This window comes from Copadichromis virginalis, linkage group LG11 (assembly GCF_057382275.1).
Source record: "Copadichromis virginalis isolate Kocher_CV1m ecotype Utaka linkage group LG11, C_Virginalis_male_GT1.1, whole genome shotgun sequence".
Lineage (NCBI taxonomy): Eukaryota > Metazoa > Chordata > Actinopteri > Cichliformes > Cichlidae > Copadichromis > Copadichromis virginalis.
The window spans coordinates 3,990,593-4,017,544 of record NC_140628.1 but is presented as its reverse complement, the minus strand read 5'-3'; the positions used below and the strand labels follow the sequence as shown (position 1 = coordinate 4,017,544).

General features: G+C 42.8%; 2 long non-coding RNA genes and 1 pseudogene across 2 annotated transcripts; 2 read left to right on the top strand and 1 right to left on the bottom strand.

The window, feature by feature from the left end:
* The first annotated feature begins 4,507 nt into the window (after positions 1 to 4,507).
* On the top strand, positions 4,508 to 5,902 carry LOC146697935 (uncharacterized). The gene is made up of 3 exons (XR_014922870.1): positions 4,508 to 5,147; positions 5,239 to 5,380; positions 5,599 to 5,902. It is a non-coding gene; the product is annotated as an uncharacterized LOC146697935 (long non-coding RNA).
* A 1,290-nt stretch (positions 5,903 to 7,192) lies between these two features.
* LOC146697934 (uncharacterized) lies at positions 7,193 to 8,362 on the top strand (annotated as a pseudogene).
* A 6,504-nt stretch (positions 8,363 to 14,866) lies between these two features.
* Positions 14,867 to 16,027, bottom strand: LOC146697933 (uncharacterized). The gene is made up of 2 exons (XR_014922869.1): positions 15,702 to 16,027; positions 14,867 to 15,114 (listed from the first exon to the last, which is right to left on the bottom strand). It is a non-coding gene; the product is annotated as an uncharacterized LOC146697933 (long non-coding RNA).
* Positions 16,028 to 26,952: the final 10,925 nt, after the last annotated feature.

The following is a 26,952-nucleotide window of genomic DNA, read 5'->3' as shown; positions in this document are numbered from 1 at the left end:
ACGCACAACACATGATTAACTCGGGCCGATCCCCAAAACAGTCACATGACTGAAAAATCGTCTCAAAATGGGCCAAAAATTGCACAGTGTATGCCCAGCATTAGGCTGCCGGGGGATTCCCATGATGCACTGGGTGTTTCTTCTTCACCCACTATGTGTAAACAGACCTCTGCTGAATCTTACTTGTTATTAACCTCTGTCTCTCTTCCACAGCATGTCTTTATCCTGTCTTCCTTCTCTCACCCCAACCAATCACAGCAGATGGCCCCGCCCCTCCCTGAGCCTGGTTCTGCCGGAGGTTTCTTCCTGTTAAAAGGGAGTTTTTCCTTCCCACTGTCGCCAAAGTGCTGCTCATAGGGGGTCATGTGATTGTTGGGTTTTTCTTTGTAAGTATACCTTACAATATAAAGCGTCTTGAGGTGATTGTTGCCGTGATTTGGCGCTGTATAAATAAAATTGAATTGAATTGAAAATGGAATAGATGTCACTGTGATGATTTCTTCCCTCCATAGAAGGCTTAGACCCAAATGCAGATTCAATGCACATGGTTAAACTATTTATGAGACTTTGTTTAAAGAGAGGGAATGGAGAACGTGGCTCGAGCTAGGAGTGTCAGCAGAGAGCAGGAACCAGAGGAAAAGCTATCGAGAGACTGATCATCTGGCTCCTGATGGAACAATCCAACGGGAATTCTGCAACAGAGGGAGAAGTTGTTGCTGGACGAGTAAGGGAGTTTGAGGGTAGGATGAGTATGCTTGCAGAAGAGATCTAAACACAGGGGAAACAAGGTTAAACACAGGGAAGGAGCAAGTGAGAACTGGAGCAGAGGTGAAGCTTAGTTACCACTGGAGATGGCAGAACAAACTGGCGAGGAGTAGCAGGCAGCGCCGGTTTAAGAAGCCCTCCTGCTGATTGTTTGCAGATGAGGCCCAGGTGAGAGGCTGGAAACTCCACCTGTGAAGTGTGGACACAGAATCCAAGTGGAAAAGCTCCTCAGACACTTCCACGGTGCATGACAAGAAGGATGAGGAAGCATTCATTGTCCATCCATCAGTCAGCGTAATGCCCAAAAGTTTATTCAGATGTAAAAATATTACATTTTTAAATAAATATCATTGAAGAATATGAAAAAAAATCTGTGTTTTTATTGACACTGCATTTCATTCATGTGTCTCTATTGGACAGTGTTGTTGTCACAGTTTGCCAGGGAAAACCTGGCAGGGCAAACCGTGGGGGTGTGAGGGAGGAGCACCCAGGTGCGGAGCTCTGTGAATAAGCAGTGCGTTTGTTTACAGTGATAAGGAAAATAACAATAAATCCTCTGTGCACTCCCGACTCCCGTGACGTGTCCTTTTCCCAGTGCTAGTGTTCCTGTCTCCGCTTCTCCGTGATGAGCACCCCGTGCTCGCTGTCCTCTCGTCTCCCCACTACTCCTGGGAACATAAAAGAGAGGCAGCCGTCAGACACACCATAATGCAACAGACTTAAACTAGGCAACTGGTCAAGAGACTAACGTGAAGCCACGCAATGATCCCGCGTCGGAGAGAGCTCCACCACATCCTCAAGTAGCTCCTCCGATCAGGCTGATCAGCTGCAGGTGTGTCGTGGTCTTCAGGTGTGGCCAATCACCAATGGTGGAAAGTAACGAATTACATTTACTTGCGTTACTGTAATTGAGTAGTTTTTTTTGTGTATTTGTACTTTTTAAAGTCATTTTTCAAGTCGGTAATTTTACTTTTACTTAAGTATATTTTTTTAAAAAGTATTGTACTTCACTACATTTTCAATCACACCAGTTACTGAGTAAATTAAAAGAACAAACAAAAAAAACCAACATTGCGCTTCGGAAATACTGCAGGGAATGATGGGTAGTAGAACAAATTGGCGTTGGGTCACAATAAAGATGAGTCTGACATCGGTGGTACGGATCCAGCGAAAAAAGAAACCCCGTCGAATTCTGCTGACCCTGAACTCGAGGAAACCGATGTGAACCCCTGGCCGTGTTTAAGGGACCATTTCGGCTTCAAGTGCAAGAAAGGCAACAGCTTTATTATGCAGTGCAAGCTGTGTTTGCCAGAGAGACCGAGTTAGCAGCTTTTAGAAATTCCACATCAAACCTGCGCAACCATGTAAGTTAGATGAAACCTGTACATTTATTTTAGCAAAAAGGCTGTGCTCAAGTTAATCACATTAAGACATAAGCTGTTATTGGGCACGTTGTTGTCCACGCAACTTAATTTTCTTTTACTGGATCGGTGAATTGCCAAAAGAAAATGTATTTACTTACATTTTTCCTGTTTGTTAATAATAATAATTTATTTTAAAAAAAATAGTTAAATTAGACAGAAGACAGAAGCGGCTACTTTCTTACTTAAGCCACATATGTTCACACATGTGCAGAGGTGTTTTTTTTCTGTTCTCAAACTGTTGGAGCTCAGTCTGGGGGGAGTTATTTTTTCTCCTCGTCTCTCCTCATGTTGTGCATTTTCCATTGTTATACCTCTCTGACCTGTCTTCCCCATGTGATGTTTGTGTAATGTATGTATGGTTGGAGGGCAAGTCGGCGCTGGCAAAGGTCGGCAGCCTTAACCCAATTTCCTTCGGGGTCAACCTAATGAAGTCATAATAACCTGATATTTAGAATCCCCATTTCCTTTATGCTTATATGTTGTCAAACAATGGCAGTAAAAACATAGTGTTACATTAGCTCTATATAGCATTATTTCTTTAACCATAAGATTAATCTTGAGAAGAGGTCAAAGGTCAGTTATTGTTATGGGGTCTTGCTATATGTTATGACACAAACATAGCAAAGTTGTAAGTATCATAGTTTCTAGGTTCTAAGGCTTTTTGTCAGTTTAATAGTGAGCTTTACAAGATTGATTTTCGTGCCAAAGGCTGGCTCGCTTATGACCGCTAGACCTGGAAACAAGACCTCAAACAATTACTAAGGCTAATTAGCATGGCTAGCATTTTAAAAACATTTGTTAAATGTTGTCATTGCTAACATATAACTGTTTAAAAGCATGGGGAGTAGTGAGAACGCTAAGTTATTGTTAGCTTTGAAAAGAAAAATGTGAAGATGTAATATTAGCATGAGCTATATGCTAATGTTAGTCACCAGATGTTTGCTTGAGTGATTTGCTGCTTTCTAATATCTGTGTTTATTTCCTGGTATACCTATACCTACGTGGTTAGTATACATGCTGCATAAAGGCTGACAAAGGCAGTAAGTGTAAATGATCATGAATTAACTGTAAATTACACTGCGGTGAGCTCCATTTATATAGTTGTATCACGTGAATGGTTAAAAATAGCTTAATGGACAAAAATTTGTAAAATGCTCCAAAATCAGTCTCTGTGGTAACAGCATCTTCAGGATGTCATGACGTCAGAACACACAGGTGTAAACACACCAGATCCCGGTCTTCTCCTAACATCCTGTTCTTCTCCGGATCAAAGGCTTTATTGAAATAAACTATAACTTTTTCCCTGCTACAAAACGTGATGATAAAAAATAATAAAAATAAAAGAATATAAAAAAGAATATGAAAACAGTAATCATAGTATAGTAGTAATAATGGTATTAAGACCTTATGTTATGGTATTACTTTATAATATATCTTATTATATAGCAGACAGATATATTGTATTACACAGGGATAGCATGTGGTAAAAAGAGTCAATGTATCTGTCCTTATGGCAGATACAGTCCTTGTGCACATTCCTAATAATGCAGATTTTGTGTTAAGAGTTTTTAGTTGTTTGTTTTTTTGCTTGACCATGGTTTTGAGACATACCTGCACAGCTTTGTGTGTTTGCAATTTTTACTTCTGCCAAGGAGGTTATGTTTTTAGTAACTTTTGCTTGCCTGTTATTTTTTTGTAAACATCATAGCTGAAAAAAATTGAATTAACCCTGATCAAACTTTGTAGGGGTGTAGAGTGGGGTTATGTAAATTTAGCTTACATCTTCTTCAAGGTTAACTTTATTATTGGTCAAAAATGAACAAAAACCTTTATAATTTAGAAGCTATGATTCTTAAAAGTGTGGAGTCTGTGGTCAATATATAAAGGTACTGTGTAAAGATTTAAAATATCCCATTACATCTGACCTCTGACCTCTCCTTCAAGGTCAAATGAAGTCAAACTTGTGTCATTCAGTCTGACATAAATGTAGCCTAAAATGCTTTTCTCTCATCATCTGCTGAAACTAACAGATGTAGCTCTGTTCCTTTAGCACTTGGTGTTTATCACATTCCTAATGTTATTTTAAACTTGTTTCCTCACATGTCGTCTTGACTACGTGGTTGAACGTCCTGCAGAAGAAGGCCTTCCTGAAGTCATCAGGATCCTGGATGACAGTCTCCCGAGAACCATCTCTTCTGATGAAGAACAGGACACTGATACCCAGAGTGTCAGTTATGGTGAGTATATCCTTCTCTCATCCTCCCCCTCTTCTCACGAAGCTTCTCCTTCAACCTCAGTTCTCACCTCCTCAGCAAAGAGAAGCAGAGAAGACATCTGCACTGAAGAGGTGCAAGGTAAGTGATGACACGTTCTGTGGCCCTTCAACATCATCAGGTTCTTTTGGTGTCAGACGCTTCTGGGAAAGGCCTTTTAACCTTTCACTTGATGACAGTGACTGAATAGGTAATGTTAGAACTTGTTTTTAAACTTTAAACGTTTAAGTTGGTCTTTGCGTCTTGCAGTGTTTGTAAGACACTTTCTTGCTTTGAGGACAGCTTCTTGTAAATATGCCTTACTTTTTAATTAACTTTGTAATGTTTAAGTTAAGCCTTTGTGTCTAGTGATGTTTGTAACACAGCTAACTAAGAATATCTGACTTTTAAAGAATATTAACTAACACATGTGAAATGTATTGTTTTTTTCTTAATATGTGACATTGCCTGTGTGACTGTAAGGTAGTGTTTTAGGTGTTGTTACTTCTATTTTTGTTAATATCACAGGTAACTGTTGAAATGACTTGCTTATTTTTTCTCAAGCTCTAGCTCACCATGCAGGACAAAGGTAAGTCCGTACTTAATGTCAACACAAATAAGTAGAAAAGGTTTAAAAATGATGTCGTGAACTGACTGTAGTCTCTTGTTTATACATAAGGTATAGCCTGTGGCTCAGGGATCAGAGGTAAGGTAAAAACACATAACAGAAGAAAAGTAAATTGAACAACTCTGTGATCTGTGAATTCATCCTTTTGTCTTTGTCTTTTTGTCTTCAGGTGCTTTACACTTGTCCTCCCAGCATTCTAGACGGCGCTAACACAGAGAGATGCTCCACCCAGAAGACAGCCTTACCCCAACCCGATGAGAAGGATGGATGAGCAAATGACAAACGGGAGAGTGGTGCTGTGTTCCAGCCATGTAAGTTATCACCTCACATTGGCTACAAACTGTCTTGAAGACTAAATCCTTCCAATAGCTGGTGTAAATCATCGTCCTACAGGACTGTAGGTCTAAGTTTATTTATTGTGTGTATATGTTGAGTTTAAAATAGCTTTTTAACAACATGCTGCAGCTGCCTACTATGGAAATGCTGTTTTGTGTTAAAATTACGTCTTTCTTGTGTTATTGCTTTGCAGGGAAGCTGAGAGTGGACAGAGCTGCACAGAGGACCAAAGATCCACTCTCAGCACTTCATGCCTGACTGGCCACAGCACCACCTGACACCGCCTGCACAGAGGGAGTTGTGAACATGCACTTCTGTGTCGGTGGGTTTAGGATCCTCCTCACACACACACGGATGAAGACTGTCACTGGAAGATGTCTCCATTGGATCAGCAGGACATAAGCATTTGTAAAATATTACAGTTTGTGATGTTTTATACATGTTTTTATTGCTTCACTTCAAACTAGGAGATATAAAATAAACCAGTTTTCATAATAGTTTCTGTCTCTTTAGTTGTTTTCTTAATAAGTTATTTGGAACATCATTGCAACCCGTCAGCTTTTTATTGAGGATTTAGAAAGTTGCTGGTGGCCCGAGTGTGTACAGCGGGGCGTTGTTTTTGTCACATGGTGAAAGTGACCTCAGGGGGAGCAAATAGAACAACTGCACAATTTGGGGATTCACAGACTTTGGTAATCGTTAAAAAATGAAGAAAAATTGCTCTGTGTGAACAAGAAGCTCAAATATAAACCTTACTGACACAAATGATCTGCTATCTGTAAGCAGGAAAATGTTTTCATGAGCCTGGGTGAAGCTAATTTGTATGAGTTTAACCTCCTGGTCAGAAACTTTTAGAAGATTAATACGTGCACCCGCTGATTCTTACTTGGCCTGAATGTTTGAATGTTTGCAGTTTCAGGTCCTACTGATCAGTTTTAAGTACTGTAGAAAGTGAGCAGCAATTTAATCGAGTTCTGGGATGAAATGGGACAAAAGGGTAATGTGACAGCCACATTAGTTCCCTTCCCTCGTTTAACAACGTGTAAGCAAACTGCTTTAACCTGCAATTTACTGCATGTTGTTAGGCTGCATGGTTCAACCACAGTCTGCTAACCACATGTGGTGAGCAAAGGTTTTGAGGTCTTGCTTGAGCTACTGATGAAGTTTTATTAATGCTTGTTACGTTTCCCAACCACATTTCATCTCGATGGTCCAAGGCTTACATCTTTAAGCTCACAAATATACTTCTGTAATTAATCAGTAACCAATTTATTACTTTAAGTTACAGTGTGAGGGGCATTGATGAACATAAATCAGATTTAACTGGATTATGTGTTTAGGTCAAGAGACACAGACCTTCATCTTCAAGAGGCTCTTCTTAAAAGTCTGATCACGATGTTTGTGTTTGTCTGCAGCATCACTGCAGCAGAGAGGGTATAACACAAGGCCACAGTCATGTGGTATTCTGTCCTGCTATTAAGTGAATAAAATACTGAAAAAACATCTAGACACTAAATACAGTCACTGGCCACTTCATTAGTTGCCAGTACTGTTTTGGACCTTCTTTCACCTTCAGAACTGCCTTAATTCTTTGTGGCACAGATTCAACAAAGACCTGGAAACATTCCTCACAGATTCAGTTTCATATTGACATGATAGCATCACACAGTTGCTTCAGATTTGTCGGCTGTGCATCCATGTTGCAAATCTCCTGGTCCACCACATGCCAAAGATAATCTGCTGGATTCACATCTGTTATAAAATGAGTATACTGTGGTCATAAAACGATGGGCATGGTCAGCAGCACAGCTCAGGGAGGTTGTACCTCTGGAGAGGCCCCTGAAGTTTTTACCAGTGAAAAGAACGGAGGTTTCCTCACAGTGTTTCCTAGTGTTTCATCAACAAAGGAGAATTTATTCCTCAGACTGTGCAAAATTTCTTTCATGGTTATCCTGCTGCAAGGGTGAGCTCTGAGATGGGCCCAAGCCATGCTTGCTCCTCAGCAGTCTTTATTTAACCTGATATGTCAAACCCAATTATTGTGGAAGACTGCTCCGACTCTGGAGAAGAGTTATGCTTTCTGTTTTTTTAAATGAGCAGTAATGATACTTGTAATAAATGTAGCCTTTATGCAGCTCTGGAGGCCTGGATCGCTGAATTGGACACTCGAAATCCCACCCTTGAAAACCCTGTAGCTGGTCAGGCCCCTGTAGCAGGAGCAGTGGAAGGTGGCGTAGGCCCTGCTAACTGTCCCCCAGCAGGTTATCCTGAGCAGACGGGAAAACATGATGGCTGGGTGACGGTGAGGAGGGAGCATAGTCTTAAACAGAAGTCCTGGAACACCACCAACGTGTTCATGTGTCTAACTGTTTCCTCCACTCGGCGACACACCTGCCAGGGATCAAACTCTGGTAATTGCTGATTCCGTTCTGAGACACGTGAAGACAGCAGCAACCATAGTCAATTGTCTTCCAGGGGCCAGAGCAGGCGACACTGAGGGTAAACCTGAATTCAGTAAAAGTATAATTCATATCAGCAATAATGACACCCGGTTACATCAATCAGATGTCACTAAAATCAATATTGAATCAGTGTGTAACTTTGCCAAAACAATGTCAGACTCTGTAGTTTTCTCTGGTCCCCTCCCCAATCAGTTGCAGTCTCACACACCTCTGCAGCTTCTCTCCTCCTGTTATCCCCATAACACCCCATCTCCACTGAGACTGTGTCAGCTCCCAAACACAAAAAAACAAACTAAAAACCAGCAAAAACATGACTTAACCCTTGTGCTCCCCTTCGGGGCAGCTCCGGACCCCGGGGGTCCCAGAGTACCCCTGGGTCGCATTTCACAGGCCCCGTACACCCACGTTTCCCTCCCTGAATGCCGCTCCCGTTTCAATTTTTCTCCTAGTTTCAGGCAGGCTCTATCACGTTCGTCCATGGGAGGCCACTGTTAAATGCAGTGTTGGGACTAACGCGTTATTAAGTAACGTGTTACAGTAACTACGTTATTATTGTGGTAACGAGCACGGTAACTAGTTATTATGCCAAAACCAGGAACGCGTTAGTCGTTACTGGGATTTAGATAGGGTCGTTACTCGTTACTTCGTGTGGTGGCTATCGGAGCTCCCACAGATTCAGTAACATTAGCAAGTGGTGGAAGCCAGCAGGTGGAGGAGGGAAAGGGGATGCAGGAGGAGGAGAGACCCGAAGCAGCCGCCGGTCCAAGTGTGAACTGAACTTCAGGTAAGAAGTTATGACCTGCAGTCTCTCTGGGTCAGATATGAACCAAGTTTAGGTGGAGTTTATTTTCGTTGTGCTGACTTTTTCGTACTGCGTGCTAGCTAGCATGACGGAGTTTCTATACAGCTGGGTGGTGCTATGTTACTGATGTGGAACTTTATTTTGTTCATACGGTTAATTATTAGAGTTGCCAACCGTCCCATAAAAAACGGAATCGTCTCGTATTCAGAGAAATTATTACGGGTTTCTTATTGAGGTGAAAAGGAACAGTTTGTCCCGGACTTCAGCTACAATGAAAAAGGCACAAAGCTGGAGTTATTCTGTCGTTACACTGCACAGCTGCCTCTTCTCCTCTCACCCTCTCACCCTCTCTCTCCTGTTTCTACTTTAATCATGAAACTTATCAATGATCAGCTGATCGGCTTTTCTCTCTTGTTTATTTATCGCCCACTTTGCGCCAGAAAGAGGAAACCAGCGGATGTAGCGCTAAACAACAGCAGCACGTTTAAGCTTGATCAGCTGTTGTTAGAATTTATTTAATATTAATTTCTAGTATCAGCTGATGTTTGCTGGAGCCACAGCTGTGAAGCTGCTGGTCATGATGTCTGTTTGGAAACATGAAGATGAAACCAGGAGATGTCCTTACTGGATCATCAGAGCTGAACAGGTGATGGAGAAACAGGTTTACCTTTTAGGTGACATGAATGAGTTGAAGGGAAGTTATGAACTGTTTCTGAGAGACAAATAACAGCAGGATCCTTTTTTAGGTAGCTGACAGCTGGTAACTGTGCAGGGGCGGGTCTAGCAAAGTGTTGCCAGGGGGCCAGGTAGGGCATTAACAGGGAAAGGGGGGCACAAAGAAATATTTTCTTATTCTCATTTCAAATGTCTAGCTTTTAATAAATAATTATCTGAGTCTTACAACAAACGATTGATAGATTGATGCATATATACCATCAGAACAGTGTACATCACTCTCACAACAGTGTTTGTTTTCATTCAAAGGCTTTATGATTTTTGCTATAATGGTGGGCCAGTCTCTAGTCAAAATGCCCGGGCTGATTTTTTGTCCCAGTCCAGCCCTGTATGCAGCTCATCTGCAGTCTGGTGTTACCTACATCTTCCTATTCAGAAGGCAGAATTTCTGAGTTCTGAGTACAATCGAAAGCACCACGACTGCAGTTTTTGTGTTGGATGTAAAAGGCGCACATGACTCTGTGACGTAGGCTAGAATCATGGCAGCAGTCAATGACGGTCCAGGCGTGGGATTTCTCTCGTGGAAATGTGCACATTATCTTTTCCTTTCTGTTGGTAGGTGACACAGTGCACTGTGGCAAGTAAGCAAGCTAGAAGACTGGCACTCTTGCTGGGTATCCAGTTAGCAACACATTAACAAGAGAAGTCTGAGTAAAAGTTACTTTCCCTAGTAACTAGTTACTTTGAAAGTAACGAGTAACTTGAAGTAACTGAGTTACTTTTGATGGAAGTAACTAGTAATGTAACTAAGTTACTAATTTAAAGTAACTTACCCAACACTGCTTAAATGTAAAAAAATAAAAGAAAGAAAGAAAGAAAGAAAGAAAGAAAGAAAGAAAGAACGAACAATACAGTGTCCTCAACAGCACCTTGACTTAATAATTGATCAACAAATCGATTTACTCTGCCTTACTGAAACCTGGTTACAGCAGGATAATTATGTAAGTTTAAATGAATTAACACCCCTGAGTCATACTAACTATCAGAGCCTTTGAAGCACATTATTAATTAAACAAAGATCAATACAGAGTTTTAATTTATTTGAAAGCCTGATGGTGAGCCTTGTCCATCTCAGCTGGAAATTCAGATTAAAATTTTAAAAAGACCCCCGTAAAGCTAGAACATCTTAATATTCATCACTGATTGAAGAACATAAGAACAACCCTAAGTTTCTCTTCAGCACTGTAGCCAGACAAACAAAGTGTCAGAGCACTGTTGAGCCAACCATCCCTTTAATGTTAACTAGTAATGACTTCATGAACTTCTTCACAAATAAAATTTTAACGATTAGAGAAAAAATGACCCATAATCATCCCACAGATGTAACATTATCTACAGCTACTTTCAGTATCATTGACATTCATTTAGAGTCTTTTTCTCCAATTGATCTTTCTGAGTTAACTTCACTAATTACTTTCATCGTATCATCATCGTGTCTTTTAGACCCCATTCCTACAAGACTGCTCAAAGAAGTCCTGCCATTATTAATGCCATCCATCCATCTTCATCCGCTTTATCCGGGGCCGGGTCGCGGCCATCACTCGCGAACAAGACCCTGAGATACTTGAACTCCTCCACTTGGGGCAGGAACTCATCCCCGACCCGGAGTGGGCACTCCACCCTTTTCCGGCTGAGAACCATGAACTCAGATTTGGAGGTGCTGATCCTCATTCCCACTGCTTCACACTCGGCTGCGAACCGTTCCAGTGCGAGCTGGAGGCCTTCACCCGATGAAGCCAACAGAACCACATCATCCGCGAAAAGCAGAGATGAGATTCTGAGGCCACCGAAGTGAAAGCCCTCCACCACTTGGCTGCGCCTAGAAATCCTGTCCATAAAAATTATGAACAGAATTGGTGACAAAGGGCAGTCCTAGCGGAGCCCATCACCCACCGGGAACGAGTCTGACTTATTGCTGGCAATGCGAACCAAGCTCTTGCAACGGTTGTATAGGGATCGAATGGCCCGTAGCAATGGGCCAGACACCCCATACTCCCGCAACACCTTCCACAGGACACCCCGAGGGACACGGTCGAATGCCTTCTCCAAGTCCACAAAACACATGTAGACTGGTTGGGCAAACTCCCATGCACCCTCAAGTATCCTGGAGAGGATAAAGAGCTGGTCCAGTGTTCCGCGACCAGGACGGAAACCGCATTGTTCCTCCTGTATCCGAGGTTCGACTAGCGGACGAACTCTCCTTTCCAGCACCCTGGCATAGACTTTCCCAGGGAGGCTGAGGAGTGTGATCCCCCTGTAGTTGGAACACACCCTCCGGTCCCCTTTCTTAAAGATGGGGACCACCACCCCGGTCTGCCAGTCCACAGGTACTGCCCCTGATCTCCACGCAACATTGCAGAGGCGTGTCAACCAGGACAGCCCTACAACGTCCAGAGCCTTCAGGAACTCGGGGCGGACCTCATCAACACCAGGGGCTCTGCCACCAAGGAGTTGTTTAACTGCCTCAGTGACCTCGCCCCCGGAAATTGGCGGGTCATTCCCCTCATCCCCAGACTCTGCTTCCTCCTCGAAAGACGTGTCAGTGGGATTAAGGAGGTCCTCGAAGTATTCCTTCCACCGCCTGACAATTTTCTCAGTCGACGTCAGCAGCGCTCCGCCAGCACTATACACAGTGTAGGTAGAGCACCGCTTTCCCCTCCTGAGACGCCTGACGGTTTGCCAGAATCTCTTCGAGGCAGTCCGAAAGTCTTTTTCCATGGCCTCTCCGAACTCCTCCCACACCCGAGTTTTTGCTTCAGCCACTGCCCGAGCCGCATTCCGCTTGGCCTGTCGATACCTGTTGGCTGCCTCCGGAGTCCCACAGGCTAACCAAGCCCGATAGGACTCCCTCTTCAGCCTGGTGGCTCCCTTCACCTCTGGTGTCCACCATTTGGTTCGGGGATTACCACCACGGCAGGCACCAACCACCTTGCGGCCGCAGCTCAATGCAGCAGCTTCGGCAATGGAGATGCTGAACATGGTCCATTCGGACTCAATGTCCCCAGTCTCCCTCGGAATGCTTTTAAAGCTCTGCCGGAGGTGTGCGTTAAAGATCTCGCGGACTGGGGCCTCTGCTAGACGTTCCCAGCACACCCTCGCAACACGTTTAGGTGCACCGGGTCTGTCCAGCGTCCTCCCCCGCCACCTGATCCAACTCACCACCAGGTGGTGATCAGTTGACAGTTCAGCCCCTCTCTTTACCCGAGTGTCCAGAACATATGGTCGCAGGTCTGGTGATACGATTACAAAATCGATCATCGACCTGCGGCCTAGAGCGTCCTGGTGCCACGTGCACTTATGGACACTCTTATGTTCGAACAAGGTGTTCGTTATGGCCAAACTGTGAGTTACACAGAAGTCCAATAACAAAACACCGCTCGGGTTCAGATCAGGGAGTCCGTTCCTCCCAATCACGCCCCTCCAGGTCTCACTGTCGTTACCCACGTGAGCATTGAAGTCTCCCAGCAGGACAACAGAGTCTCCAGGTGAAGCACCTTCCAGCACCCCACCCAGGGACTCTAAGAAGGCTGGGTACTCTGAACTGCCACTCGGTGCATAAGTGCAGATGACAGTCAGGACCCGTTCCCCGACCCTAAGGCGCAGGGAGCAAATCCTCTCATCCACCGGGAAGAACCCCAACGTACCGGCAGCAAGCCGAGGGGATATTAGAATACCCACCCCAGCCCGCCGCCTCTCAGCAGGGGCAACTCCAGCCTGAGACAGAGTCCAGCCCCTCTCCAGGAGACTGGTTCCAGAGCCCAAGCCTTGTGTAGAGGTGAGCCCGACTATATCTAGCCGGTACCTCTCAACCTCACGCACTAACTCAGGCTCCTTCCCCACCAGAGAGGTGACATTCCATGTCCCAATTGCCAGCCTTGCCAGCCGGGGATCAGTCCACCAGGGCCTCTGCTCCTGGCCGCCGCCCGGCACACAATGCACCCAACCCCTATGGCGCCTCCTGTGGGTGGTGGGCCTGCGGGAGGATGGACCCATGTCCTCTTTTCGGGCTGTGCCCGGCCAGGCCCCATGGACTAAGGCCCGGCCACCAGACGCTCGCCCTCGGGCACCCTCCCCAGGCCTGGTTCCAGGGCGGGGCCCCGGTAACCCTATCCCGGGCAGGGTAAACTGTTCCCTCGATGTTTTTCTCATAAGGGTCTTCTGAGTCACTCTTTGTCTGGTCCCTCACCCAAGACCAATTTGCCATGGGAGACCCTACCAGGGGGCAAAGGTCCCCAGACAACATAGCCCCTGGGATCCCTGGGACACACAAACCCCTCCACCACGATAAGGTAGCGATTCACGGAGAGGCATTAATTAATGCTTCACTCTTAAATATAATCAACCTATATCTAATAATCAGCTGTGTACCACAGGCCTTCAAGCTGGCAGTAGTTAAACCTTTACTCAAAAAGCATCTCTAGACCCAGCAGTCTTAGCTAATTATAGGCCAATCATATAGGCATTACCTCGGCCTCCAGTAACACTGTGAAGAAACTGAGTCATTTTTGACCAGGAAATGTGCTTTAATGCACATATTAAACAAGTATGTAGCACTGCTTTATCCTGTCTCAGAGTGATGCTGAAGAACTAGTTCATGCATATGTTACTTCTAGACTGGACTACTGTAATTCATTATTATCAGGATGTCCTAAAAACACCTTGAAAAGACTTCAGTTAATCCAAAATGTTGCAGCAAGAGTCCTGACGGGGACTAGAAAGAGAGAGGTGATGGCGATGGCGTTCATTTCACTCTCCTTGAAGCTCGGTGTGCTATTCTGGCAATAGACTGGAGCGAGGCAAAGAGTATGTAAAGGGACAATAAGAGGAAATGAAGGGAGAAAAAAAACATATGGCTGAGAAAAGCAAAGGAAGAAAAAAAGGATTAGAACCTAAATTCTAAAGCTGCAGCTTTGCATACAGCAGCTCTAAGATCCCAATGACATGTAATCATAGACTGTATATAAACATGGGCCAGTGTGATGTCATTGATTTGTAGACTTTAATTTTGAACAAAGGGCAACCTCTGGGTACACTTCATCATACTATTTATTCATCTCTGGCTCTCACAGCATGTCTTTTGTTCTGTCTTCCTTCTCTCACCCAAACTGGTGCCGGCAGATGCCTGCCCCTCCCTGCACAGCAAATCCAGCATGTCCAAATTAACACTGTCGGATTTGATTTCAACACTATTAAAGTGTCTATATGGGTCCACACCAGAGAGTGTTAATTTAACTCTTTTTGGAGAGTTGGTACGTTAACTCTGATTTAGTGTTAAACACCAAATCTGTCTGGAGTTGATAATTTAACACTTGGTGTTAAGAGTTTATATATTAACTCTCAAAGAGTATTTTAGTTTAACTACGTAAGAGTTATCTTCTAATTCATTCTAAAAAGCGGGAATTTTACTGTTCTGAACTTCTAGAAATTTCTTTTGGAAATAAACATTTACTAAAAAGATGCAATGGTTTTTGAAAAACATTTATTCTGAACTGTGCACCACAATTTCAAAACATTTTCTGAAAGATGTAACAGTATACATGTTCTCACTTTCATTAGAATTTTGTTTATCAAAAGGTCTGACATGGTAAATGCAAATAACAGCATCTCATCACTTATTTCTTCAATACAATATGCATGTCCTTCATTCATCCCTTTGTGGAACTTCAACGCACTTCTGCTCTCCCCCATATTCCATCTTCACAAGCATATCCTGTGCGGAGATTGAATAAAAATTAGTTGACACTAATTAATGGCACAAATAATCCAGTAAACAATTGCAGCACAGTAAAAAAAAAAAGGAATCCTCTTTGAGCCATTACTTGTGTAAAGTATTTTCCCAAAAGACAAGGACACAGGCAACAGGTAATACTGAACTAAATGTAAAACCTCAACCTTTTTCATTTTTACCTAAACCGTGTGCACAAAACTCTGGAGGGATCTATGCTAACGTAGAATCCAGTCAGGACGTCTGCTACTGCTGTTTGCTCGGTTTTTTTTATTTTTATGGGCGATCGTTTTCAGGCTTCAAGTAGCACTATTATACCAACATTTCACATTCTAGACATTGTTTTAGGTGTATTTGACCAAAAGTTTGACTGAAAATTCACATGCAAGCTTTTTTTCAAGGCTGTGGTATTTGCCCGCAAACAATACCTTTCAGCTAGCTAAAACAGAATATTATGCTATCAGCGAGCAACATGGCTAATGCCTTTCACACAGCTTTGTCTCAACTCCAAAGAGCCACAGAAGTAAAAGCTAATAATAATAATTGAAACTATCTTTGAAAAAATGACTTACCAAGCATGGCAAACAACTCAAATATGTAGAGCAAAATGTTCTGAAACGGCTTCACTTCAGCTTCGATTGGAGCCGTGCTGGGGGCGGAGTCTGTGAATGTACTCTGTTGGTGTCATAGCCCCTGTAGGAGTTCAGAGTTAAGAGGTCAAGGGTTAATGTTTCCATTGTAACACCTCCAGATTTGACAGAGAAACACTCATTTTTAACACTCGATTTTAACTACTATCATTTTACACCTCAGAGTTACATTAAAAGAATGTGACTCTGCTTAGAGTAAAATTAACTCTACTTTTGCAAGAAGACTATTAACACCAAAACATTTAACACTTTTGAATTTGCTGTGTGATCTGTCACAGTAGCAGCAGCACACTGTATGATTTTGAGGAGTGGACCCAAAATGCAGACACCAAGGAACATGGAAAAAAAACGTAAATGTTAACAGAAAGCGAGCCATTACGGAGCCCCGCAGGGGACATGGGAGAAAAAAAATTAAGACGGACCTTTGCGAGATCTCGCAAAACAAACTCGGGATCTTGCAAAACTTTTGCGAGATCTCGCAAAAGTTGAATTCCAACAATGGCGGCAGCTACTTAGTTGTAATATTACTCTTTCTGGGTCACAAAATACACTTTTAAGATATTTTGAGGCGTGAATGTAGTTGTGTAAACGTCAGATATCTGCTCGATTTACAAGACATCGCATATTTGCAAAAGTGCTCCGACGTTTTCGGAGATCTGACACCCACCATCTCGAAGCTAACGGGAGGTCGAGACCTACTACAGCCGGGAGGAACACCGCTTTCCTGGCACATCGTGCCTCGACCTCCCGGTCGGCTTCGAGCTGGCGGCTAAAACTTTTGCGAGATCTCGCAAAAGTTTTGCGAGATTTCGCAAAAGTCCGTCTTAATTTTTTTTTCTCCCATGTCCCCTGCGGGGCTCCGTAAGCCATTTATTGAGGATGATAAAAGATTAAAAAACAAAGGCAAAGGTGAAGCTAAACAATAACCCAAACCGGGGAAACTAAAGATAAACATTAAAAAAAAACATGAAACTTGATGTGGATATAAAGATACCTGGAAAAGTGGCAAAAAGGACAACAGGCAACCTTTTTAAAGCTGCATATCTTGCGTTATGTGGTGATTATTCACACGGCTCTGTTGGTGCCTGTCTGCTTGCTCAAATAAAATATTTAATCTCATTTTGTTCATTGTTCAATAATCATGTTTTTATGAAAAAACAATTAGATTGAGAAAAAGACAAACTTTATGTACATTAGAACTTTTCACAGTGGTCACTATTCAACATCAAAGAAAAGGGCGGTGTGAATGTGATGTCTGAGTAACGGCGCTTTATTACGCCCAACACAATACATAAGCCCTCAATCCAGCACACTGATATCCTTCGTGTGAACCCTGACTCTGGGCGATCTTCTGACTCCCGAGATTCATCCACGATTCCTCCACGTTTGAAAACTGGCTTGAAGACGCATCATATGTGCCAATGTCAGCGTGGAGCGCTGTCCCCCCGCCCTCACAAGCCTGGACCAACGACAGGGACGAGGAAGAGGCGGTTCTCCGGAGATCGTGAGGGTGTTTGGAAATACAATGAAGGATCATCAATACTATGACCTGAAGATCTCAGATGCTGCTGTGCATTGTTACTTTGGGCATGTTGAGTTCCACCTTTGGAGCACTAACCCTTGGGCCTGATATGTCCCTTCATCTGGGGTTGTTTCATATTCAATTTTGCATTTGGAAGATTAATATCAAGATTTGTTGGACTTCTTGGATTTCAGAAGTCCAAAGTCAACTCCAAGGCGAGGCAGCCCCATGTCATTTCTTAGGTTGACCCTGCATGAGCTTTGTACAGGTCATTTGGCAGTAACCTTCCCATTCACATAGCCCCCTTCAACACTGAGTACATCATCTATCAAAAACATCTTGATTTTGGTGTTGTACAGTTTGCTGTAGGAATCAGTCAGCATCGAGAAACAGTGAGAAGTTGGTGATTGGAAAGTTTTAATTAATAGTATATAACCTACAGCCTTAGGACCCTAGGCACCCTGGTCCAGATTTCCAAGACCCTTCCTCAGTTTTCTTCGAGTGAGGACTTGAACTTTATCGTCAAACGGCTCTTTTTATTCGTATAAATGATTTGTACAAATCTTTTTATTTGTATAAATGCATTTTCACCCTTTTATTTTGAAAAAATATTTATTTTGAAAAGCGAAATGTGATTCTCTCTCTGATCCTCTCTCTAAAGTTAGAGAGTGGATCACATTTGGTGTTAATAGTTTCATTTGTTTAGAAGCAATATTAGTCCTGCCTTCCAGGCATCGGACCACTATCACGCATTAGCTAGGTCTTTCACTTTGAAAGCAAATGAGACAGGCTGCAGATGGTCCGTGCTGAATTATCGATCGATTTGGTGAGTTTGAATGCAGAAAAACAGTGTTATAAAGTAGTAGCTGAGAGTAAAGTGTTGGGTTTGCTGATGGTTAGTGATTTGTGTTTGCAGGTACAGTGAGCTGTCTGGAAGAAAGACTGGCTCAACTTCATTTAGCCACATCACCTGAGCAGGAGTCACCTGAGTCAGACCTGAACCATCAAAGTGTGAGTGACAGGGTGTCTTTAAGCACCTTTGAATCATACGTGAAAGGCATGGTGGGTAATGTAGTCTCTAATATTGGAAAATTTAATAGAGTTTGAAAGAAATCTCGGTCCCGGGTTTCTCCGTGGATCGGGTTTCCTCCGAGGCGTGGGCACCTATAAGCAGAGTTTTGTCTTTACCCTATAAGATTCAAAATTATTCAAAGTAACACTCAGGTATGCCGTTCAGCAGGTTAGTTACAGCGCCGGGAGTAGCTTGGGAGAACAAGGAAACACAGACTGCTTCAGGTTGCTTTCCCACAATCAACTCAAAGGTTTATTCATCAGACAACAGTTTATATAGAGGAAAAAGGTTTGTGTGTCAGCAGGTTCTCAGTTCAGACCGGTACAGACCAAATAAGGAAGCGTCTTCCTGCCCTCTGAGCAAAGAAGTATCCTTTGTATAGTTTATCAGTTCAGCTACAATTTATGATTATCCCAGCGAAATACACTCCTAGACACAGAATACAGAGTTCTTTCATTAGTGAATTCTGAAACAAACCACCTGGCCTTTAACAAGCTCTTTTCTAGGAGATAAAGAAGGGAGGATGGGAATAAGGAAGTGATCTCTGTGGTGTTTTCGACCTTGAGGTACCATCCTGTGATTCTTACACATTAATTCTTGGGTCACAGAGAAAGAGAAAAACAACTAGTAAATGGGCCTTATTGAGTAACAGTTTTCCTGTATAATATCACTATAAAACAATATCCTGTAAATGCTACCATGGTATCAAAATATCACAACAGAGTTCTCTTTCATAGTGTGTCTTCTGTCCTGTTTTCCTCCTCATCTGGGATTTTTTCCTTCCCACTGTCATCAAGTGCTTGCTCAGTAACAGGTCATCTAATTATTGTTTTGTTTCTTTCTCTATGGGTTTAGCCTGTTGTAGGGTACTTTACAATATAAAGTGCCTTTAGGGGACTGTTGTTGTTATTTGGTGCTATATTATATTAATGAACTGATTTTAATTCAGTAGTTTGTTGAAATTAGCCTTCACATTTTCCACTGTTAATAACTGTTGAAGATTTAATATATTTTTTTCTTCTGTTTTTGTAGGGAAAGCAGACTCAAGGTCATCAAAGGCCCAAAGGACCGTCCTGTAAACCGGCAATAAACCAGAATACCAATATAAAGATTTTTCTTTATATTACCAGTGGCCAAGCAAGTTACAAAACTCAGTGGATCAAAAATTAAAAGGACTGCCACGCCCAGACCCAACCCCGCCCAGGCAAAGCCCACATCGGCAGCACAACTGATCAGGTGAGCTGACTTCTCATCTGATCAGTTGTGCTGTCTTAAATAGACCAAAATGGAACTTTTTGGCCAAAATGCAAAACGCTATGTGTGGCGGAAAACTAACACTGCACATCACTCTGAACACACCATCCCCACTGTCAAATATGGTGGTGGCAGCATCATGCTCTGGGGGGGCTTCTCTTCAGCAGGGACGGGGAAGCTGGTCAGAGTTGATGGGAAGATGGATGGAGCCAAATACAGGGCAATCTTGGAAGAAAACCTCTTGGAGTCTGTGAAAGACTTGAGACTGGGACGGAGCTTCACCTTCTAGCAGGACAAATCACAACAGGATCCCAGCAGTGATAGGATTTAGGATGGGACTCCCCCAGAGATGAAGATGGAGGCTTGGATGGAGCTCTGAGGGAAAGCGGTGAGACAAAGGTTACACAAATGAGAGTCTGACAGGCAGGATGACAGAAGAGCAGTGAGATTTAAAGTATATGGAATGGGAGCTGATTAGCTCACACAAGGTGGGCAAGACAATGACTGGAGTATAGTAATGAAGTCAGCAATGAAACAAAGGCTTGAGAGCTATCAGTCCATAAAGAGAGATAAGAAGAGAGCCTGTAATAAGGCTCAGAGGTAATTGGAGGCCAGGAGAGGCTATTATACAAAGTTTAGAGAACAAAGTTTTTGTAAAGACGAACAGAAATGTGGATAAAAATGGAAAAGAGTTTGTTACCACCACCAGCTCCATGTCATGGCTTACCAGGACTTTTTTGAGGTAAAAATATGACAGAGTCAAAACTGATGTACGACAAATAGCTTGATGATGACCAGCAGCTCAGTCATTAAATATTGAGGAAATCTGGTTGCAGAAATAGCAGCATCTATTCCAAAAGTGTGATCTGAGCATCATTTAGGGGCTGATACCCCACCTGAGAAGCAGTTTTTAAAAAATACTAAGAATTTAAACATTGAGTGACTGATAAGAGTTGAAAAGAAAGGAAAAGATGTAAGTAAGGAAGTAGCTGTTGATTGAAGGCTGATGAAGCTACAGAGCAAAGTGGAGTCCCTCCGCCAAAAAATAAGACCAGTCATACCGTGGCAGGGAGAAACAACTCTAAGAAAAATAAGTCACATGACATTAGCTGCAGCTCAACGTTAAAGACAGACTGACATAATACGTGAAGAGAATATGGGGAGGAGAAGTTAGTGAGAAGGATACAGATTGAAACTGATGGCAAAAAGGCTTCAGGAAGACTTGAAGATGTCAGGAGAGACAAGACAAAGCCTCGAATAAAAGCCTGAGGGCCATCAGAGGCAAGGAGAGTTAAACCAGAAGTGGTGATAATCCTCACAAGGCCATCAGAAAGTCTTTGACTTTATTTATTTTCTGCTGTGTTTTACTTGCATCTATTTGTGAGTGAGTGTAAACACAAAATATATATTTTATGCGCTGGAATGTGCAGAAAATAGGTTTAAATGTTAAACACATTTCTTCCAGTCAGAGAATGTTGCATATAATTAAGTTTTTGCTTGATGCATAAAGTTAAAAGATTAAAACTAATAAAACAAGTTATAAAAAGGGACTTTTGTATTTTTGTATGTCTACATTTTGTATGATGGATTATATAGAAAAAGTAGACAAATATATAGACAAAAAACTCATTAATATCAAAGCTGAATGTTTTTGGAAGTAGTTTTTAGTTTTAGCTATTTTAGGGGGATATCTGTGTGTGCAGGTGACTATTACTGTACATGATTATTAGGCAACTTAACAAAAAACAAATATATACCCATTTCAATTATTTATTTTTACCAGTGAAACCAATATAACATCTCCACATTCACAAATATACATTTCTGACATTCAAAAACAAAACAAAAACAAATCAGCGACCAATATAGCCACCTTTCTTTGCAAGGACACTCAAAAGCCTGCCATCCATGGATTCTGTCAGTGTTTTGATCTGTTCACAATCAACATTGCGTGCAGCAGCAACCACAGCCTCCCAGACACTGTTCAGAGAGGTGTACTGTTTTCCCTCCTTGTAAATCTCACATTTGATGATGGACCACAGGTTCTCAATGGGGTTCAGATCAGGTGAACAAGGAGGCCATGTCATTAGTTTTTCTTCTTTTATACCCTTTCTTGCAGCCACGCTGTGGAGTACTTGGACGCATGTGATGGAGCATTGTCCTGCATGAAAATCATGTTTTTCTTGAAGGATGCAGACTTCTTCCTGTACCACTGCTTGAAGAAGGTGTCTTCCAGAAACTGGCAGTAGGACTGGGAGTTGAGCTTGACTCCATCCTCAACCCGAAAAGGCCTCACAAGCTCATCTTTGATGATGATACCAGCCCAAACCAGTACTCCACCTCCACCTTGCTGGCGTCTGAGTCGGACTGGAGCTCTCTGCCCTTTACCAATCCAGCCACGGGCCCATCCATCTGGCCCATCAAGACTCACTCTCATTTCATCAGTCCATAAAACCTTAGAAAAACCAGTCTTGAGATATTTCTTGGCCCAGTCTTGACGTTTCAGCTTGTGCGTCTTGTTCAGTGGTGGTCGTCTTTCAGCCTTTCTTACCTTGGCCATGTCTCTGAGTATTGCACACCTTGTGCTTTTGGGCACTCCAGTGATGTTGCAGCTCTGAAATATGGCCAAACTGGTGGCAAGTGGCATCTTGGCAGCTGCACGCTTGACTTTTCTCAGTTCATGGGCAGTTATTTTGCGCCTTGGTTTTTCCACACGCTTCTTGCGACCCTGTTGACTATTTGGAATGAAACGCTTGGTTGTTCGATGATCACGCTTCAGAAGCTTTGCAATTTTGAGACTGCTGCATCCCTCTGCAAGATATCTCACTATTTTTGACTTTTCTGAGCCTGTCAAGTCCTTCTTTTGACCCATTTTGCCAAAGGAAAGGACGTTGCCTAATAATTATGCACACCTGATATAGGGTGTTGATGTCATTAGACCACACCCCTTCTCATTACAGAGATGCACATCACCTAATATGCTTAATTGGTAGTAGGCTTTCGAGCCTATACAGCTTGGAGTAAGACAACATGCATGAAGAGGACGATGTGGACAAAATACTCATTTGCCTAATAATTCTGCACTCCCTGTATGTGTATTTTCATTTATTGAGATTGTGTACTGTACAATGTTTGTGGAATGTTAGAATTTGGTAAACTCACCTGAGAGTAAATAATGGTTTAGTCCTTAACAGCTGAGAGTATTTAAGGCTGTCATTAGACAGAGGAGTGATTGCTGTTAGAAGGCTTGACCTGCTATTGACTGTCATGGTTTAGATATATGTAGGCAAATAAACACCTCTTGCTTCCACCATACTTTGTCTTAGTCTCCATCTTCACTGTAAATCAAGCTACAAAAGGTTGCCTTGTTACACAGAGGGAAGCAGGAATCCAGGAGAGAACATAACAAAACATAGCAAAAAGGGTTGGATGGTGAGGACCGACAGACCATGACCCTTATGACCTTTGATCTTATTCAGTAAACTGAGTAGCCATTTAAGAACAAGACTGGTTCTTCAGCCATGGGGGGAATTAAAAGATTGAGGGTGAGCTAAAGCACTTTTGCAAAAAAGTACAAAAGAGAGAGGGAAAAAACCCAACTTGAAAATGTGTGCACATCCATTTCAGCCAATGCCATATGTTTGTTTGAGAGAGGGGGAGGCAAGTTATGAAAACACGTTTTAAACCCATAAATACAAGAGATTTAGAGAGGAAAACTGAGTCCACCAGTGAGAGTCGTCAGTTTCAAATGTGCCATCAGCTAAGCAGCAGGCAATGGTCGCTCTGTGTGACTGGCTGAAATCAATCAAAACTGTAAATCGCATCCAGTTGGCTGTGAGTGTCCCAAGAAGTTTCTTTGCATATCTGTAAATGTTTCCTAGTTCTTAGTCTTAAAAACGTGGTCATAAGAGTGATGGCACCGGTGTTTACGTTTGTCCTGGTCTATTGTTTGCGCTCCATATCAATGATAGACGCTGTTATCTAACTTATCTTCAATGATGGGCCTCATCCTCTTGTGTCGGCATTTTCCATCCTCTGCCGGTGGCTGGATCCTTGTCCGGCGACCTCAGCAGTGTCCTCAGACCACGAGGGAGAAGAGCAGGTGTCCATGTGAACCTCAGGCTGTTCTGGCAGCGGGGTGTGGCTGGTACGCAACATCGAGGTGTCTTGTTTCCTGTACTCAGAAAATTTTCATGGAGGGGAATTTGTCTTTCACGCCCCTGCTTGGATACACAGGGCTCGGGTCTCTGGGATCATGCGGTGAGTGGAATCGGCCCAAACCCTGAGTAATTGCACCCCCTAACTCGAGATCCTGCTAATAATAAGGCTTCTACCTCGCACACCCTGGTGCTTTTCAATGCATGACGAGACTGCCTGTCCCGTTTGGTTCTTTTGCCATCAGAATTATTGTCTAAAGGCAAAGAAAGATGCCCAACGGATTTACTTTACCAAATGGACCATCCCAGCCTTGCTGTATTGGTCTATATCAGGGGTCCCCAATCTCAGTCCACGAGGGCCGGTGTCCCTGCAGGTTTTAGATGTCTTCTTGATCCATCACAGCTGATTTAAATGGATAAATCACCTCCTCAACGTGTCCTGAAGTTCTCCAGAGGCCTGGTAATAAACTCATCATGTGATTCAGGTGTGTTGACCCAGGGTGAGATCTAAAACCTGCAGGACACCGGCCCTCGTGGACTGGGATTGGGGAACCCTGGTCTATATGATTCACCTTTGCTTTTATTGTTTATTTTATTTTATTTTCACTTACTACACGGGACAGACTTGACTGGGGGAAAGAAAGGGGAGAAATCACCTGTTGAGAAAGAAAAAAGAGAAAACAAGGAAAAAAGAGAGCAATATAATAAACAACATCATCGCGATGATCTATGTGAATATAACAGTAAATACTAAATATTAAACATTATTGTGCAGCACGTAAGAGCATGAGCGCGCTTGTTTTTTTAAAAGGTTCCTTCATGTAATGATCTGTTAGAGGGTGTGGCCATAGCCTATCCATGACTAATAAATCTTTCTTGCTGAATTATTTGATATTTTCCCCCAAAAAAATCATTATTTATTTCTGACTGAGCCCTGGCAGAGTGACTTAGACTATTTGTCCCTCATTGAACTTTGCCCACACAGCTATTTCTTCATCAGCAAGCCTCGGGTGTCTGGTCATGGAGGAGGTCTTGCTGTGGGGGGTTTTTCACGGCTGTTTCTCCTGCCGTTCAGCGAATGTTGGACATTTTCCTTCGTTTGAACTAGAGCTGATTAAAGCCGAGAATAAGGATCCTTTTTATTATGCTGTGGTGTATCGTCCACTCGGCCCAGTAGCTTTTTTTTGGAGTTCATTGACTTCTTATCCTCCACTATGAAGCTGTCCAGACTGCTTATAGTTGTTGATATTGAATGTATTACTTATATTTTAATCATACATGTTGATGATGACACCAACCCCTTTGCCAGAGGTTTTATCAGCATTATGGATTCTTTTCATTTTAGCCAGCATGTGTCCAGCCCCACACAACGCAAAGGACACACACAGGACCTTGTTTTTACTTTGGGTTTAAATATTGTTTCTATTTATTCTGAGGACATTTTTATCTCTGTTCAACACCCGATTCTTTTTGATTTGTCTTAGCCTCTGTATATTCTTTGCTGGATGGTCTTAACTAAAACAAAAATCATCCATCCTTCCGCTTCTCCTTTTCAGGGTCGCAGGGGGCGCTGGAGCCTATCCCAGCTGTCATAGGGCGAGAGGCGGGGTACACCCTGGACAGGTCGCCAGTCTGTCGCAGGGCCAACACACAGGGACAGACAACCATTCACACTCACAGTCACATTCACACCTAGTGGCAATTTGGATTATCCAATTAACCTATCCCCACAAGCTGCATGTCTTTGGACGGTGGGAGGAAGCCGGAGTACCCGGAGAGAACCCACGCAAACACGGGGAGAACATGCAAACTCCACACAGAAAGACCCCGGCCTGATGGTGGAATTGAACTCAGGACCTTCTTGCTGTGCGGCAACAGTGCTAACCACCGTGCCACCGTGCTGCAAAACAAAAAAAAACAATAATAAACTTTATTTATAAAGCACACTTAAAAACCAAGGGTATGCCAAGGTGCTTAACAAGTAAAATAGAGTATATGAGGAGGATAATAGAAATAGGACCAAAGCAAGTACTAAATATGCAAGCAGATAACTGTCACTAATACATAGGAAAGCAACAGGTACAGAGCAAACAAGAATTTAAATGAGCATAAAAGTGCGTGATATAAAATCATAAAAGAAATATTAACTAGAGGGAAAGGCAAGATTGAATAAGTGGGTTTTTAATCGTGATTTGAACAGTGCAATGGAATCAGATGCGCGGAGGTCGAGAGGAAGGGTGTTCCACAGTACCGGGGCAGCCAGAGCAAACGCACGGTCACCCCGAGACTTCAGTCGAGATCTGGGTTGGGTCAGAAGTAGTTGAGTGGCAGATCTGAGTGTTCTAGCAGGAGTGTGTGGTTTGAGAAGTTCACTAAGATAACTTGGCGCTAATTTATTAATAGTTTTGAAAGTAAGAAGTAATATTTTAAATTGAATACGGTACTTTATGGGCAGCCAATGCAGGCTAGCTAGGACAGGGGTGATATGGCAAAATTTCCTGGTACCTGTTAAAAGGCGGGCTGCTGCTGCAACAAAAAAACAAAAACCATCCTTTTGGAGTTGCATTTGGTTAACTTTCTTCTGTCTGCTTTCTTTTAAATGCTCTGGTATTTTTTGTGAAGCACTTGTGATCTCTGTCTTGAAAGCTGCTAAATAAATATAATTTTACTTACTTAAAAATGTTTCTGCTTATCTCCTTGAAGAAAATATAATAAAACCATGTGACTGCAAACACAATAATAAACAAAAAAAAGTTGAAATTGGGAATAAAAATGCAATAAATACAGGATGAACAGAAAAAAACATTTTTTTTAGCTAAATGTGTAAGATAGAGAGACTTTATTTGGGGCTTCGGGGGTCTCCACCACAGTCCTATGTAAGACCAGCGAGCCTCCTGCCAAGCACTGAGCTGGCTTTTTTCACCAGCTCGTCCAGCTGCTTGGTGTTTTTGTCTGTCACGCCGCACCACCAACACACAGCAGTATAATAGAGAGCACTGCCCACCATAGTGTGACAAAATATATGCAGCATCTCAGCACACAGGCCAAAATGCTTATCACATTTATCTTAATAACCACAGTGTGACCCGTCCCATATGGAAAAGAAATAGTAAAAACTTATAAAAGACTTGCATAAGATTTCCTCATGAAAGTGGCCACTTTCTCATT